At 46.5% G+C, this 18,430-nt stretch overlaps 1 long non-coding RNA gene across 3 annotated transcripts; it reads left to right on the forward strand.

The window, feature by feature from the left end:
* The first annotated feature begins 634 nt into the window (after positions 1 to 634).
* LOC144380230 (uncharacterized) lies at positions 635 to 18,210 on the forward strand. Of its 3 annotated transcripts, none has more exons than XR_013444180.1 (3): positions 635 to 4,317; positions 4,885 to 13,493; positions 14,140 to 18,210. It is a non-coding gene; the product is annotated as an uncharacterized LOC144380230 (long non-coding RNA). The 3 variants fall into 3 exon arrangements; XR_013444182.1 differs by having other exon boundaries at positions 4,964 to 13,493; XR_013444181.1 differs by lacking the exon at positions 14,140 to 18,210 and adding an exon at positions 14,061 to 14,133.
* The last annotated feature ends 220 nt before the right edge of the window (positions 18,211 to 18,430 follow it).

An 18,430-nucleotide genomic window follows, 5' to 3' on the forward strand; every position in this document is an offset into this window, starting at 1 on the left:
TGCAGTAAACATGGGGATGCAGATATATTTGTGAAGCAGTGATTTCATTTCTTTTGGGGATACACCCAGAAGTGGAATCATTAGATCAGATGGTAGTTCTATTTATAATTTTTGGAGGACTCTCCATATTGCTTTCTATAGTAGTTGGGCCAATTTCCTTTCCAACCAAGAGTGCACAAGGGTTCCTTGTGCTCTCCGTCCTCTCTAGCACTTGTTCTTTCTTGTCTTTTTGATAATAGCCATTCTAGCAGGTGTGGAGCAATATTACTGGGGTTTTGACTTGCATTTCCTGATGACTAAGGATGTTGAGCAACTTTTCGTGTACCTGATGGCCAGCCAAATGTCTCCTTTGAGAAAATGTCTATTCAGTTTGTCTGCCTCTATGAATCAAATGATTTGGGTTTTTTGGTTTGTTTTTCTGTTTTTGCAGTTTTTCTGTTTTTCTGTTTTTGCACTGCCCCTGCTTGTGTTCCCTCTCTCGCTGTGTCTCTCGCTGTCTCTGTCAAATAAATAATTACAAATCTTAAAGGAAAAGATTTTATTTATTTATTTGAGAGAGACACAGAGATTGGGCGACAGAGATAGTGAGAGAGAGCACAAGTGGCGAGGAGAGGGAGAAGCAGGCCCCCCGCTGAACAGGGGGCCCGATGTGGGGCTCGACTCCAGGACCTGGGATCATGACCTGAGCCGAAGGCAGACACTTAGCTGACTGAGCCACCCAGGAGCCCCTATGTGCTATTTCAAACACTTATGCAAACTTGCCCATTGAGGACATATGTCTCCCACCATCAGGGGGTTTAATGTGAAACGACTCAGAGTCACAAACTGTGTATGAAGTCGAGGTGCTCCAAGCAGTGCAGTGGAACAGACTTTTCACCCTCGAGAGCGTGCAGCGCCCTCCTGTTACAACCACCCGACAAGTGCCGACAATATTGGAGCAGTGGGTCCAAGGGAGCTCAAGGGCCTTCAGGCCCGGGTCCCTGTGTTTCGTTTGAGAGTGACAGGACTTCTTGTAGCTGTAATAGACGCTGTTGATGAAATACGTTGTCGTGAGTGATGGGGCGCAAGAGCCAGGACACGGCAGGCTGCACATTTCCAGGTGGCCCCAGGAGAGATGCCCCGCTGGGTGGTTGCTCCACGCACACCCTCTCCCCTCCATGGTCTCTCTTGAGCCAGGGCCCTTCCTCTGGGTCTTCAGATGCATCAGGTGCCTTCATCCCTGCCCACGTGGACCCGGGAGGGCAGCCCCCGCACGGAAGTTCCCTCAGGCCACTGGCAGGGGGGAGGCCGGGGCTTCGTGGACCCAAGCTGCAAAGACTCCTCCAAAAAGGGAAGGTCCGCTCAACAAGCCCAGGCCTGGTGAGCCCATCGTGGCTACCACGTCCCAGGGCTGCGTGGGGGTCAAACCTGTGGTAAGAAATCCCGTCTCTCAATGTGAACCCCAACTCTTTAGGTACCCTTGAGCCCAGAAAGAGGACAGGCCCCAGAGCACCATCTGGCTCTCTTGGGTGAGGATGGTTGATATTCCAAGAAGCAGTTGCTCTGCTCCCTTTCTTGTGACTTTGCAGCTCTGCCCGCTCGGAGGGGTTCCCTCCATGCCTATCCTGGAGCCCGTGAGTGGGAGGAACCAAGAGGCATGTTTTGTGCCCTCTGCAAAGTGTCCTCTTTGCCCTCACCGTTTGTTACCGCCATGAGTGACTCTCCTCCTCTCTCCTCTGCACTGCCGGCTAGACGCTTCCCCTTTAGGGTGCTAATTCTATTTAGTATTTCAGAAAAGGCAAAGGTTTTCTTAAACACAAGGGAGCTCCCATGGCCACACAGAGCACCTGACTCAGGAGCTTCCCCACCTGCTCATCTAAGGTGTCTCCCTCCACACCATCCCCTGTCCTCATTCTGCCTTTTTGATTCCCATTATTTTAAATTTTATTTTTAGTGAAGACACATTGTTTTTAGTAGGCTTCATGCCCAGCACGGAGCCCAACACGGGGCTGGAACACCAACCCTGAGATCAAAACCTGAGCTGAGATCAAGAGTTGGATGCTTAACCAACTGAGCCACCCAAGAACTTCTATTTTTATTTTTTGAAGTAAGCTTGAGACCACCACAAGAGTCTCCTACTCTATGGACTGAGTCAGCCAGGCACCCCCTTTTCTCTTTTCCTTTCTTTCTTTTTCTTTTTTTTCTTTTTAAGATTTTATTTATTTATTTATTTGACAGAGAGAGACAACGAGAGAGGGAACACATGGAGGGGGAGTGGGAGAGGGAGAAGCAAGCCTCACGCCGAACAGGGAGCCCGACGCGGGGCTCGATCCCAGGACTCTGGGATCATGACCTGAGCCGAAGACAGACGCATAACAACTGAGCCACCCAGGCGCCCCACTTTCTTTTTATTTTGTGATGTCACATCTTAGGTTCCTCAGCTCTCTTGAATCCTTTCATCTGTCCCCCTTCCACACTGCTACCTCCTCTACCCCTGTTTCCATCCCTGCCCGGCCCTTCTCCTGATATGTCCCGATCATCACTGGAGTTTTGAGCCGCTTCCCTACTGTGGGCTCTTGAGGGGCTCAGAGACCCCACAAGTAACCATCTGGGGTGAAACGGCCTGATTGAGAACAGGAATTGAAACTCACCCACCAACACTTTGTATTTGTCACACCCAGAACTTCCTCTTTGAAGGCAAGAAGGTTTCAAAGGCCCCAGACTCTTCACCCCAATTTTCTCTCTTAAAGAAATCTGTTAAAAAGGATAGTAGGTTAAAAACAATAACATTACACTTACTACCATTAGCCATACACCAGTGTACAGTAGAGCGGGGGTATACGAATCTCATTGCCATACAACGCATCTCTAGCACGTGTTCATTTTGTGACTGAAGATCTGGACCCACAGCTCTGCGTTTCCTCTTCCCTGCCCCCACTGGATCCCATGGTTCTTTCTGTTTCTATACATTTGACTACTTTAGATACCACGTGTCAGGAGAATCATAGGGTATTTGTCTTTCTGTGACTTGCTCATTTCACTTGGCAGAAGGGCCAGAATATCCTTATTTTCTAAGATTGAAGAAAATTCCGTTGTATGTAGATGCCTCCGGTTCTTTCTCCATTCCTCTGTGTGTGGACATGTGGGTGCTTGACTCTGGAGAAGAACACTGCAACGAACGGGGATGTGCAAGTATCCTTCGTAACGTTGCTTCCAATTCTTATGGCTGTAACATCAGGAGTGAGATGGCTCCATCACATGGTAAGTCTATTTCTTCCTTTGGAGGAAACTCTGCACCTTGTTCCACGGCAGATGGGCCATTTTACATTTTCACTGACATCGGGCCAGGGTTCCAATGCCTCCAGATCCTCCCCAACACGAGTTGTTTTACGGTTTTTGGGTTTTGGGTTCTTTTGGTTATTGTTGTTGATGGTGGCCATCCTAACGGGTGTGACATGATATGTCTTTGTTCTTTGATTTGTTTTCTGTAATGATTACTGGTGCTGAGCCTGTTCTCAGAAGCTTGGTGGCCATTGCATATCTTTGGAGAAATGCCTCTTCAAGATTTTTGCCTCTTCAAGATTGTTTCCTTGGGTAGTTTGTTTTCCTTGTTGTTGTGAATTTTAGAGTTTTTTACATCTTCTCGATTTGAATCCCTTACCAGACATAAGAATTACAATCTTTTCCCCATTGTGTAGGTTCCCTTTTCCCCAAGTTGATTGTTTCTCCTGTGGGCCAACAGTCTGTAAGCTTGAAATGGCCCCAGTTTTCTCGTTGGCTTTTGTTGCCTGTGCTTTTGGCGTCATGTCCCAGACATCATTGCCAAATCCAATGTCATGAAGCTTTTCTCCCCTTCTCCTCTCTCAGCTTCACGGTCTTAGGTTCTCTGTTGAGACGCATTATCTATTTTCAGTTAATTTTTGTGTATGGTAGAAAGGAAGGGTCCGGTTTCCTTCTTTGTATGTGGATATCCATTCTTCCCAAGCCTTTTCATTGAAGGGACTGTCCTTTCTCATTCGAGTGGGATTGGCACCCTGGGGAAGATCATTTGGCCATGTGTGGAAGGCTCTGAAATTTGGGGGCTCTCTGTTCTGTTCATTTGGTCTATGTGTCTGTCTCTGTGTCTACGCCAGGACCTCACTCTTTGGTTTCCTGTAGCTCAGTAATATGTTTTGAAATCGGGAAGTACAAGCCTCCCACTTCTACTCTTTCTAGATTGTTCTGGCTCCTTGGGGTCTGTTGAGATACCGTATGAATTGAAGGATGAATTTTTTCTCCTTCCTGCCCAGCATGCCATTAGGATTTTAATGTGGATTGCATGTGTACATCACTTTGGGGGTATGTACTTTTTAAACAAGATTTTATTTATTTCTATGTGAATGAGAGAGAGTACGAGTGGGGGAAGAGGCAGAGGGAGAGGGAGAAGTAGACTCCACGCTGAGCAGGGAGCCCGACACAGGCAGGCTCCCCATTTCCAGGTCAGCCCCAGGGACCTCCGGGGTTCACCGGGGAGGGTTGTTCCACTCACACCCTTTCCCACTCCACGGTGTCTCTCCTGACCCAAGGGGGGCGTTCTCGTGAGCCTTAGGAGTCTCACCACTGCTCACACTGCAATGTGGGTCCCCTGGAACCTGAGTTTGGGGGCTCTATTCCTTCCCCCAGCTCAGTCCTCAACCCAGCTGGCTCTACTCTGGCCAAATTTGGGATACATGCCCCACAACTGGTAAAGACGCCTTCGACCAGTTCATGGTTCATACTTCTTTCACCTTGAACTTCTCCCGGGGAGTGAAGACATCTCTAAAACCCCTGGGATGCTGAGCCCCAGAATATAGGCTGAGAAACCACCCCCACCCCCATCCACCATGCGGGAAATCTCACCCAGGCTTCGGATCCCTCCCTCCCCAGCCCACCCTACGCCATGGCATGGAGCTCTCTTTCTCATCACCGTGGTTTTTCCCTCCTCCTCCTGGGATCCTGGCCACAGAGCCTGAGCCACACAGGAGAAAGAAGTCAGCCTAGGACGGGGCAATAAGGCTGCAGACACTCTACTTGTGGATAAGAAGTTTATTTGCTCTTTCGTGTCAAAAAAGAAAGAACTGAGGCTGCAGAGCAAAACAAAACTCTTTTTGAAATCTGGGAGACACAGAATCAAGAGGAACCGTAAATGTGCTCTGAGCGGGGGAGGAGATAGAGTGGATGAAGGTAAACCCGCAGGCTTGTGGAAGTTCTTCTGAAAGAAAGATGATCGGTGGGGCGCCTGCGTAGATCAGTCGTTAAGCGTCTGCCTTCGGCTCAGGTCATGATCCCAGGGTCCTGGGATCGAGCCCCAAATCGGGCTCCCTGCTCCGCGGGACGCCTGCTTCTCCCTCTCCCACTCTCCCTGCTTGTGTTCCCTCTCTCGCTGTGTCTCTCTCTGTCAAATAAATAAATAAATAAAATCTTAAAAAAAGAGAAAGATGATTGGTGCGGCATAAATAACTGGCTTTACTATATATAGAGACGGTAGTTGCGAGGTGGAGTTCAGCAAAATAAGCTTCCATCTGAGAACCGTGGCAGAATGTAGCAGTTTGTGGTAGGCACAGGCCGGGTCCAGAGTTGGACGTGCATAGGACCTTTTTCTACAATGGCCTCTGGGCTCCATGTTAGGACTGCTTAACATTAGTGATTCAATTTTGGTGTTTCCATTCACAGTTGTGAGCCAGTCTTCTTTGCGAGTTTGGGACAAGGGGCCAGGCTCAGGGAGAGAGCTGAGCACACACACAAGCCTCCCATGACAGTAGATAAGCTAGTAAAGTAATTTGCTCTCCTCCTGGTGCTAAGTATTCCCCCAAGGAACCCAGATCGCTTAGGTGTTTAAGAGTAGCTAAAGCACAACCACAGCTATGGGTTTAGAAAACCTCTTCTTGCGTCGAGAATAACATGGCATATTTAGGAAGACTTCTCCGACCTTCAGTTGGAGTATAATGGAAGCAAGATTGCTCAGGACATAAATAAGGGTCTTCTTCAACAGACACTGGCACATCTTTTTTAAACAATCTGTGAACTTCCATTGGTTCTCCAGTGATGTCTTGAATAATTCAGGAACATAAAATCTGATCTTATCCAGGACAAAGGTAGCTACAAGTTCCACCACTGATTCCACGATCCAACGTTTGATACTGAACATAATTCAATTGTGATAGCCGAAGGGTGTGTACACTTACTTATCCGCTCCGGTCGCAAAAAAGACGATCAAGCCCGGAGGGCCGGCCTTTTATAGTTTCTGCAGTGAGTCATGCTGCGTCATCACGTTGTCACTCGCAGGAAGGGCTCCTGGCCAATCAGCTTGTTGTACTCTGGCCAAATTTGGGATACATGCCCCACAACTGGTAAAGACGCCTTTGACCAGTTCATGGTTTGTACTTCTCTCCCCTTGAACTTCTCCTGGGGAGAGGAGACATCTCCAAAGCCCCTGGGATTCTGAGCCCCAGAATATCAGCCTCGGAAGTCACCCCCACCCCATCCTCCATGCAGCAAATCTCACCCAGGCTGCGGGACCCCCCACCCCACCCCACCCCATCCCATGGAGCTCTCTTTCTCATCACCGTGGTTTTTCCCTACTCCTCCTCGGATCCTGGCCATAGAGCCTGAGCCACACAGGAGAAAAGAAGTCAGGCCAGAATGGGGCAATAAGGCTGCAGACACTGCATTTGTTGATACGAAGTTTATTTGCTCAGTTGTGTGAAACAAGAAAGAACCGAGGCTCCAAACCAAATCAAACCTTTATTGAAATCTGAGACAGATTCAGGACGAACCTGAAATGTGCTCTGGGCGGGGAGAGAAAGAGTTGATGAAGGTAAAACCTGTAGGTTTATATCAATTCTGAAAGAATTAGGATTGTTTTTTATAAAAAACTAGCTTTATGATATATAAATAGGTCACTGTGGCAGTAGCTCAGTGGGGCTCAGTGAAATAAGCTCCTTCTGAGAACTGTGGCAGAATAGAACCGTTTGTGGTTGGCACAGGCTAGAATTTCAGGTTACACCCAGATGCGATGGTGCATAGGACTGAGCTCCATGTTAGGGCTCCGAAACATTAGTGATTCAATTTGAAAATTTCTGTTCATATTTGTGAGCCAGGCTTCTTTGTGAGTTTGGTACAATGTGACAGTTGACGAAGAGAGAGCTGAGCACACACACAAGCCTCCCATGACAGTAGATAAGCTAGTAGAGTAATTTGCTCTCCTCCTGGTGCTAAGTATTCCCCCAAGGAACCCAGATCGCTTAGGTGTTTAAGAGTAGCTAAAGCACAACCACAGCTGTGGGTTTAGCAAAGCTCTTCTTGCGTCGAGAACAACACGGCATATTTAGGAAGACTTCTCCGACCTTCAGTTGGAGTATAATGGAAGCAAGATTGCTCAGGACAGAAATAAGGCTCTTCTTCAACAGACACTGACTCATCTTTTTTAAACAATCCGTGAACTTCCATTCGTTCTCCAGTGATGTCTTGAATAATTCAGGAACATAGAATCTGATCTTATCCAGGACAAAGGTAGCTGCAAGTTCCACCACTGATTCCACGATCCAATGTTTGATACTGAACATCATTCAATTGTGATAGCCCAAGGGTGTGTACAATTGTGATAGCCCAAGGGTGTGTCTGCTCCGGTCGCAAAAAAGACAATCAAGCCCGGAGGCCCAGCCTTTTATAGTCTCTGCATGGCTCTTGGTGCTCCAGAGATTCTGTAAATGAGCAGCTTTTCCCTTGCAGTTGTTCCACGCGCCAGTGGGGCTCCATTTCATTTCATTTGGGGTTCCGGCATTGTGTAAGAGAGGACATTAGTCATTTGGGACAATATGAATTTCAGGCTGAATGTTAGGTAAATGAATGTATATACATACAAATTTCAAATGATAATTATCATTTGAAAAAACCACACGCTGTTCCTCCTTTAAACCATTAATGCTGTGAATTACACTGAATTTCTTTTTTTTTAAATTTTTTTATTGTTATGTTAATCCCCATACATTACATCATTAGTTTTAGATATAGTGTTCCATGATTCATTGTTTGTGCATAACACCCAGTGCTCCATGCAGAACGTGCCCTCCTCAATACCCATCACCAGGCTAACCCATCCTCCCACCCCCCTCCCCTCTAGAACCCTCAGTTTGTTTTTCAGAGTCCATTGTCTCTCATGGTTCTTCTCCCCCTCCGATTTCCCCCCCTTCATTCTTCCCCTCCTGCTACATTCTTCTTCTTCTTTTTTTCTTTCTTAACATATATTGCATTATTTGTTTCAGAGGTACAGATCTGAGTACACTGAATTTCTACTGTTTCATTATATTCCTGTTTTTTCATCATATTTCATTTATTTCAATATATTTCATTATATTCTTTTTTTTTTTCTTTTTTTTCTTTTTTTAAGATTTTATTTATTTATTTGAGAGAGAGAGAATGAGAGAGAGCACATGAGAGTGGGGAGGGTCAGAGGGAGAAGCAGACTCCCTGCGAAGCAGGGAGCCCGATGCGGGACTCGATCCAGGGACTCCAGGATCATGACCTGAGCCGAAGGCAGTCGCTTAACCAACTGAGCCACCCAGGCGCCCCTATTTCATTATATTCTACTGTTTCATTCTATTCCATCAATACACCCTATATTCAGTGATTACCTACAAAAATGGGACCAGATGGAGTGAAAAAGAAACGCTTGAGTAGCCATATGAACCAACAAACAAATTGAGTTACTATTTTGGACCTAGATCGATTGGTAGGAGAGATTTTTAAACATTAAACGTGAAACATTCTAATCTTACCCCTACTAGTACAGAAAAGAGAAAGAGGGCTCAGTCAGCGGCTCAGTCGTGAAGCGTCTGCCTTCGGCTCAGGTCATGGTCCCAGGGTTGGGATCGAGCCCCGGGTTGGGTTCCCTGCTCTGCGGAGAGCCTGCTTCTCCCTCTCCCTCTGCCTGCCACTCTGCCTACTTGTGCTCTCTTTCTCTGTCCAATAAATAAGTAAAATCTTAAAAAAAAAAAAAAAAAAGAATATGATCAGACGGGTGAATAGAAAGAGCCATACACTAGATTTTGAGTGTATTTTGGTCTATTAGAAGAAACTGCATCCCAAAATTGTAAAGAAAGAAAACTTATATATGTACAAAAACAAGATTAAATACCTTGAAAGGACAGAATGTAACTTTAGAGAAAAAAAGAATTTAAAAAACTTAAAAAAAAAGAAAATTTAAAAAGACTTTAACCGAGCAAAAAAATGACAAAACAAAAAAATAAAACAACCTAAACCAAAAAAAAAAGGGAGAAGAACAAAAAAGATAAAGCAACCACGCACATACACAGAAATGTATAAAATAATATTATCAGACAGGTGAATAGAACAGAGCCATACACTAGATTTTGAGTGTATTTTGTTTTGTTAGAACACACTGCATCCCAAAGTTGTAAACAAAGCAAACTTAACAAATGTACAAAAACTAGATTAAATACCTTGAAGGATAGAATGTAAGTTTAGAGATGAAAATTTAAAAAGACTTGAACAGAGGGGGCGCCTGGGTGGCTCAGTCGTTAAGCGTCTGCCTTCGGCTCAGGTCATGATCCCGGGGTCCTGGGATCGAGCCCCGCATCGGGCTCCCTGCTCCGCGGGAAGCCTGCTTCTCCCTCTCCCACTGCCCCTGCTTGTGTTCCCTCTCTCGCTGTGTCTCTCTCTGTCTCTGTCAAATAAATAAATACAAATCTTAAAGGAAAAGATTTTATTTATTTATTTGAGAGAGACACAGAGATTGGGCGACAGAGATAGTGAGAGAGAGCACAAGTGGCGAGGAGAGGGAGAAGCAGGCTCCCCGCTGAACAGGGGGCCCGATGTGGGGCTCGACTCCAGGACCTGGGATCATGACCTGAGCCGAAGGCAGACACTTAGCTGACTGAGCCGCCCAGGAGCCCCTATGTGCTATTTCAAACACTTATGCAAACTTGCCCATTGAGGACATATGTCTCCCACCATCAGGGGGTTTAATGTGAAACGACTCAGAGTCACAAACTGTGTATGAAGTCGAGGTGCTCCAAGCAGTGCAGTGGAACAGACTTTTCACCCTCGAGAGCGTGCAGCGCCCTCCTGTTACAACCAGCCGACAAGTGCCGACAATATTGGAGCAGTGGGTCCAAGGGAGCTCAAGGGCCTTCAGGCCCGGGTCCCTGTGTTTCGTTTGAGAGTGACAGGACTTCTTGTAGCTGTAATAGACGCTGTTGATGAAATACGTTGTCGTGAGTGATGAGGCGAAGAGCCAGAACACGGCAGGCTGCACATTTCCAGGTGGCCCCAGGAGAGATGCCCCGCTGGGTGGTTGCTCCACGCACACCCTCTCCCCTCCATGGTCTCTCTGGAGCCAGGGCCCTTCCTCTGGGTCTTCAGATGCATCAGGTGCCTTCATCCCTGCCCACGTGGACCCGGGAGGGCAGCCCCCGCACGGAAGTTCCCTCAGGCCACTGGCAGGGGGGAGGCCGGGGCTTCGTGGACCCAAGCTGCAAAGACTCCTCCAAAAAGGGAAGGTCCGCTCAACAAGCCCAGGCCTGGTGAGCCCATCGTGGCTACCACGTCCCAGGGCTGCGTGGGGGTCAAACCTGTGGTAAGAAATCCCGTCTCTCAATGTGAACCCCAAGGGTACCCTTGAGCCCAGAAAGAGGACAGGCCCCAGAGCACCATCTGGCTCTCTTGGGTGAGGATGGTTGATATTCCAAGAAGCAGTTGCTCTGCTCCCTTTCTTGTGACTTTGCAGCTCTGCCCGCTCGGAGGGGTTCCCTCCATGCCTATCCTGGAGCCCGTGAGTGGGAGGAACCAAGAGGCATGTTTTGTGCCCTCTGCAAAGTGTCCTCTTTGCCCTCACCGTTTGTTACCGCCATGAGTGACTCTCCTCCTCTCTCCTCTGCACTGCCTGCTAGACGCTTCCCCTTTAGGGTGCTAATTCTATTTAGTATTTCAGAAAAGGCAAAGGTTTTCTTAAACACAAGGGAGCTCCCATGGCCACACAGAGCACCTGACTCAGGAGCTTCCCCACCTGCTCATCTAAGGTGTCTCCCTCCACACCATCCCCTGTCCTCATTCTGCCATTTTGATTCCCATTATTTTAAATTTTATTTTTAGTGAAGACACATTGTTTTTAGTAGGCTTCATGCCCAGCACGGAGCCCAACACGGGGCTGGAACACCAACCCTGAGATCAAAACCTGAGCTGAGATCAAGAGTTGGATGCTTAACCAACTGAGCCACCCAAGAACTTCTATTTTTATTTTTTGAAGTAAGCTTGAGACCACCACAAGAGTCTCCTACTCTATGGACTGAGTCAGCCAGGCACCCCCTTTTCTCTTTTCCTTTCTTTCTTTTTCTTTTTTTTCTTTTTAAGATTTTATTTATTTATTTATTTGACAGAGAGAGACAACGAGAGAGGGAACACATGGAGGGGGAGTGGGAGAGGGAGAAGCAAGCCTCACGCCGAACAGGGAGCCCGACGCGGGGCTCGATCCCAGGACTCTGGGATCATGACCTGAGCCGAAGACAGACGCATAACAACTGAGCCACCCAGGCGCCCCACTTTCTTTTTATTTTGTGATGTCACATCTTAGGTTCCTCAGCTCTCTTGAATCCTTTCATCTGTCCCCCTTCCACACTGCTACCTCCTCTACCCCTGTTTCCATCCCTGCCCGGCCCTTCTCCTGATATGTCCCGATCATCACTGGAGTTTTGAGCCGCTTCCCTACTGTGGGCTCTTGAGGGGCTCAGAGACCCCACAAGTAACCATCTGGGGTGAAACGGCCTGATTGAGAACAGGAATTGAAACTCACCCACCAACACTTTGTATTTGTCACACCCAGAACTTCCTCTTTGAAGGCAAGAAGGTTTCAAAGGCCCCAGACTCTTCACCCCAATTTTCTCTCTTAAAGAAATCTGTTAAAAAGGATAGTAGGTTAAAAACAATAACATTACACTTACTACCATTAGCCATACACCAGTGTACAGTAGAGCGGGGGTATACGAATCTCATTGCCATACAACGCATCTCTAGCACGTGTTCATTTTGTGACTGAAGATCTGGACCCACAGCTCTGCGTTTCCTCTTCCCTGCCCCCACTGGATCCCATGGTTCTTTCTGTTTCTATACATTTGACTACTTTAGATACCACGTGTCAGGAGAATCATAGGGTATTTGTCTTTCTGTGACTTGCTCATTTCACTTGGCAGAAGGGCCAGAATATCCTTCTTTTCTAAGATTGAAGAAAATTCCGTTGTATGTAGATGCCTCCGGTTCTTTCTCCATTCCTCTGTGTGTGGACATGTGGGTGCTTGACTCTGGAGAAGAACACTGCAACGAACGGGGATGTGCAAGTATCCTTCGTAACGTTGCTTCCAATTCTTATGGCTGTAACATCAGGAGTGAGATGGCTCCATCACATGGTAAGTCTATTTCTTCCTTTGGAGGAAACTCTGCACCTTGTTCCACGGCAGATGGGCCATTTTACATTTTCACTGACATCGGGCCAGGGTTCCAATGCCTCCAGATCCTCCCCAACACGAGTTGTTTTACGGTTTTTGGGTTTTGGGTTCTTTTGGTTATTGTTGTTGATGGTGGCCATCCTAACGGGTGTGACATGATATGTCTTTGTTCTTTGATTTGTTTTCTGTAATGATTACTGGTGCTGAGCCTGTTCTCAGAAGCTTGGTGGCCATTGCATATCTTTGGAGAAATGCCTCTTCAAGATTTTTGCCTCTTCAAGATTGTTTCCTTGGGTAGTTTGTTTTCCTTGTTGTTGTGAATTTTAGAGTTTTTTACATCTTCTCGATTTGAATCCCTTACCAGACATAAGAATTACAATCTTTTCCCCATTGTGTAGGTTCCCTTTTCCCCAAGTTGATTGTTTCTCCTGTGGGCCAACAGTCTGTAAGCTTGAAATGGCCCCAGTTTTCTCGTTGGCTTTTGTTGCCTGTGCTTTTGGCGTCATGTCCCAGACATCATTGCCAAATCCAATGTCATGAAGCTTTTCTCCCCTTCTCCTCTCTCAGCTTCACGGTCTTAGGTTCTCTGTTGAGACGCATTATCTATTTTCAGTTAATTTTTGTGTATGGTAGAAAGGAAGGGTCCGGTTTCCTTCTTTGTATGTGGATATCCATTCTTCCCAAGCCTTTTCATTGAAGGGACTGTCCTTTCTCATTCGAGTGGGATTGGCACCCTGGGGAAGATCATTTGGCCATGTGTGGAAGGCTCTGAAATTTGGGGGCTCTCTGTTCTGTTCATTTGGTCTATGTGTCTGTCTCTGTGTCTACGCCAGGACCTCACTCTTTGGTTTCCTGTAGCTCAGTAATATGTTTTGAAATCGGGAAGTACAAGCCTCCCACTTCTACTCTTTCTAGATTGTTCTGGCTCCTTGGGGTCTGTTGAGATACCGTATGAATTGAAGGATGAATTTTTTCTCCTTCCTGCCCAGCATGCCATTAGGATTTTAATGTGGATTGCATGTGTACATCACTTTGGGGGTATGTACTTTTTAAACAAGATTTTATTTATTTCTATGTGAATGAGAGAGAGTACGAGTGGGGGAAGAGGCAGAGGGAGAGGGAGAAGTAGACTCCACGCTGAGCAGGGAGCCCGACACAGGCAGGCTCCCCATTTCCAGGTCAGCCCCAGGGACCTCCGGGGTTCACCGGGGAGGGTTGTTCCACTCACACCCTTTCCCACTCCACGGTGTCTCTCCTGACCCAAGGGGGGCGTTCTCGTGAGCCTTAGGAGTCTCACCACTGCTCACACTGCAATGTGGGTCCCCTGGAACCTGAGTTTGGGGGCTCTATTCCTTCCCCCAGCTCAGTCCTCAACCCAGCTGGCTCTACTCTGGCCAAATTTGGGATACATGCCCCACAACTGGTAAAGACGCCTTCGACCAGTTCATGGTTCATACTTCTTTCACCTTGAACTTCTCCCGGGGAGTGAAGACATCTCTAAAACCCCTGGGATGCTGAGCCCCAGAATATAGGCTGAGAAACCACCCCCACCCCCATCCACCATGCGGGAAATCTCACCCAGGCTTCGGATCCCTCCCTCCCCAGCCCACCCTACGCCATGGCATGGAGCTCTCTTTCTCATCACCGTGGTTTTTCCCTCCTCCTCCTGGGATCCTGGCCACAGAGCCTGAGCCACACAGGAGAAAGAAGTCAGCCTAGGACGGGGCAATAAGGCTGCAGACACTCTACTTGTGGATAAGAAGTTTATTTGCTCTTTCGTGTCAAAAAAGAAAGAACTGAGGCTGCAGAGCAAAACAAAACTCTTTTTGAAATCTGGGAGACACAGAATCAAGAGGAACCGTAAATGTGCTCTGAGCGGGGGAGGAGATAGAGTGGATGAAGGTAAACCCGCAGGCTTGTGGAAGTTCTTCTGAAAGAAAGATGATCGGTGGGGCGCCTGCGTAGATCAGTCGTTAAGCGTCTGCCTTCGGCTCAGGTCATGATCCCAGGGTCCTGGGATCGAGCCCCAAATCGGGCTCCCTGCTCCGCGGGACGCCTGCTTCTCCCTCTCCCACTCTCCCTGCTTGTGTTCCCTCTCTCGCTGTGTCTCTCTCTGTCAAATAAATAAATAAATAAAATCTTAAAAAAAGAGAAAGATGATTGGTGCGGCATAAATAACTGGCTTTACTATATATAGAGACGGTAGTTGCGAGGTGGAGTTCAGCAAAATAAGCTTCCATCTGAGAACCGTGGCAGAATGTAGCAGTTTGTGGTAGGCACAGGCCGGGTCCAGAGTTGGACGTGCATAGGACCTTTTTCTACAATGGCCTCTGGGCTCCATGTTAGGACTGCTTAACATTAGTGATTCAATTTTGGTGTTTCCATTCACAGTTGTGAGCCAGTCTTCTTTGTGAGTTTGGGACAAGGGGCCAGGCTCAGGGAGAGAGCTGAGCACACACACAAGCCTCCCATGACAGTAGATAAGCTAGTAAAGTAATTTGCTCTCCTCCTGGTGCTAAGTATTCCCCCAAGGAACCCAGATCGCTTAGGTGTTTAAGAGTAGCTAAAGCACAACCACAGCTATGGGTTTAGAAAACCTCTTCTTGCGTCGAGAATAACATGGCATATTTAGGAAGACTTCTCCGACCTTCAGTTGGAGTATAATGGAAGCAAGATTGCTCAGGACATAAATAAGGGTCTTCTTCAACAGACACTGGCACATCTTTTTTAAACAATCTGTGAACTTCCATTGGTTCTCCAGTGATGTCTTGAATAATTCAGGAACATAAAATCTGATCTTATCCAGGACAAAGGTAGCTACAAGTTCCACCACTGATTCCACGATCCAACGTTTGATACTGAACATAATTCAATTGTGATAGCCGAAGGGTGTGTACACTTACTTATCCGCTCCGGTCGCAAAAAAGACGATCAAGCCCGGAGGGCCGGCCTTTTATAGTTTCTGCAGTGAGTCATGCTGCGTCATCACGTTGTCACTCGCAGGAAGGGCTCCTGGCCAATCAGCTTGTTGTACTCTGGCCAAATTTGGGATACATGCCCCACAACTGGTAAAGACGCCTTTGACCAGTTCATGGTTTGTACTTCTCTCCCCTTGAACTTCTCCTGGGGAGAGGAGACATCTCCAAAGCCCCTGGGATTCTGAGCCCCAGAATATCAGCCTCGGAAGTCACCCCCACCCCATCCTCCATGCAGCAAATCTCACCCAGGCTGCGGGACCCCCCACCCCACCCCACCCCATCCCATGGAGCTCTCTTTCTCATCACCGTGGTTTTTCCCTACTCCTCCTCGGATCCTGGCCATAGAGCCTGAGCCACACAGGAGAAAAGAAGTCAGGCCAGAATGGGGCAATAAGGCTGCAGACACTGCATTTGTTGATACGAAGTTTATTTGCTCAGTTGTGTGAAACAAGAAAGAACCGAGGCTCCAAACCAAATCAAACCTTTATTGAAATCTGAGACAGATTCAGGACGAACCTGAAATGTGCTCTGGGCGGGGAGAGAAAGAGTTGATGAAGGTAAAACCTGTAGGTTTATATCAATTCTGAAAGAATTAGGATTGTTTTTTATAAAAAACTAGCTTTATGATATATAAATAGGTCACTGTGGCAGTAGCTCAGTGGGGCTCAGTGAAATAAGCTCCTTCTGAGAACTGTGGCAGAATAGAACCGTTTGTGGTTGGCACAGGCTAGAATTTCAGGTTACACCCAGATGCGATGGTGCATAGGACTGAGCTCCATGTTAGGGCTCCGAAACATTAGTGATTCAATTTGAAAATTTCTGTTCATATTTGTGAGCCAGGCTTCTTTGTGAGTTTGGTACAATGTGACAGTTGACGAAGAGAGAGCTGAGCACACACACAAGCCTCCCATGACAGTAGATAAGCTAGTAGAGTAATTTGCTCTCCTCCTGGTGCTAAGTATTCCCCCAAGGAACCCAGATCGCTTAGGTGTTTAAGAGTAGCTAAAGCACAACCACAGCTGTGGGTTTAGCAAAGCTCTTCTTGCGTCGAGAACAACACGGCATATTTAGGAAGACTTCTCCGACCTTCAGTTGGAGTATAATGGAAGCAAGATTGCTCAGGACAGAAATAAGGCTCTTCTTCAACAGACACTGACTCATCTTTTTTAAACAATCCGTGAACTTCCATTCGTTCTCCAGTGATGTCTTGAATAATTCAGGAACATAGAATCTGATCTTATCCAGGACAAAGGTAGCTGCAAGTTCCACCACTGATTCCACGATCCAATGTTTGATACTGAACATCATTCAATTGTGATAGCCCAAGGGTGTGTACAATTGTGATAGCCCAAGGGTGTGTCTGCTCCGGTCGCAAAAAAGACAATCAAGCCCGGAGGCCCAGCCTTTTATAGTCTCTGCATGGCTCTTGGTGCTCCAGAGATTCTGTAAATGAGCAGCTTTTCCCTTGCAGTTGTCCCACGCGCCAGTGGGGCTCCATTTCATTTCATTTGGGGTTCCGGCATTGTGTAAGAGAGGACATTAGTCATTTGGGACAATATGAATTTCAGGCTGAATGTTAGGTAAATGAATGTATATACATACAAATTTCAAATGATAATTATCATTTGAAAAAACCACACGCTGTTCCTCCTTTAAACCATTAATGCTGTGAATTACACTGAATTTCTTTTTTTTTAAATTTTTTTATTGTTATGTTAATCCCCATACATTACATCATTAGTTTTAGATATAGTGTTCCATGATTCATTGTTTGTGCATAACACCCAGTGCTCCATGCAGAACGTGCCCTCCTCAATACCCATCACCAGGCTAACCCATCCTCCCACCCCCCTCCCCTCTAGAACCCTCAGTTTGTTTTTCAGAGTCCATTGTCTCTCATGGTTCTTCTCCCCCTCCGATTTCCCCCCCTTCATTCTTCCCCTCCTGCTACATTCTTCTTCTTCTTTTTTTCTTTCTTAACATATATTGCATTATTTGTTTCAGAGGTACAGATCTGAGTACACTGAATTTCTACTGTTTCATTATATTCCTGTTTTTTCATCATATTTCATTTATTTCAATATATTTCATTATATTCTTTTTTTTTTCTTTTTTTTCTTTTTTTAAGATTTTATTTATTTATTTGAGAGAGAGAGAATGAGAGAGAGCACATGAGAGTGGGGAGGGTCAGAGGGAGAAGCAGACTCCCTGCGAAGCAGGGAGCCCGATGCGGGACTCGATCCAGGGACTCCAGGATCATGACCTGAGCCGAAGGCAGTCGCTTAACCAACTGAGCCACCCAGGCGCCCCTATTTCATTATATTCTACTGTTTCATTCTATTCCATCAATACACCCTATATTCAGTGATTACCTACAAAAATGGGACCAGATGGAGTGAAAAAGAAACGCTTGAGTAGCCATATGAACCAACAAACAAATTGAGTTACTATTTTGGACCTAGATCGATTGGTAGGAGAGATTTTTAAACATTAAACGTGAAACATTCTAATCTTACCCCTACTAGTACAGAAAAGAGAAAGAGGGCTCAGTCAGCGGCTCAGTCGTGAAGCGTCTGCCTTCGGCTCAGGTCATGGTCCCAGGGTTGGGATCGAGCCCCGGGTTGGGTTCCCTGCTCTGCGGAGAGCCTGCTTCTCCCTCTCCCTCTGCCTGCCACTCTGCCTACTTGTGCTCTCTTTCTCTGTCCAATAAATAAGTAAAATCTTAAAAAAAAAAAAAAAAAAGAATATGATCAGACGGGTGAATAGAAAGAGCCATACACTAGATTTTGAGTGTATTTTGGTCTATTAGAAGAAACTGCATCCCAAAATTGTAAAGAAAGAAAACTTATATATGTACAAAAACAAGATTAAATACCTTGAAAGGACAGAATGTAACTTTAGAGAAAAAAAGAATTTAAAAAACTTAAAAAAAAAGAAAATTTAAAAAGACTTTAACCGAGCAAAAAAATGACAAAACAAAAAAATAAAACAACCTAA

Source organism: Halichoerus grypus, chromosome 15 (genome assembly GCF_964656455.1).
Source record: "Halichoerus grypus chromosome 15, mHalGry1.hap1.1, whole genome shotgun sequence".
In the NCBI taxonomy this organism is placed as follows: Eukaryota; Metazoa; Chordata; class Mammalia; order Carnivora; family Phocidae; genus Halichoerus; species Halichoerus grypus.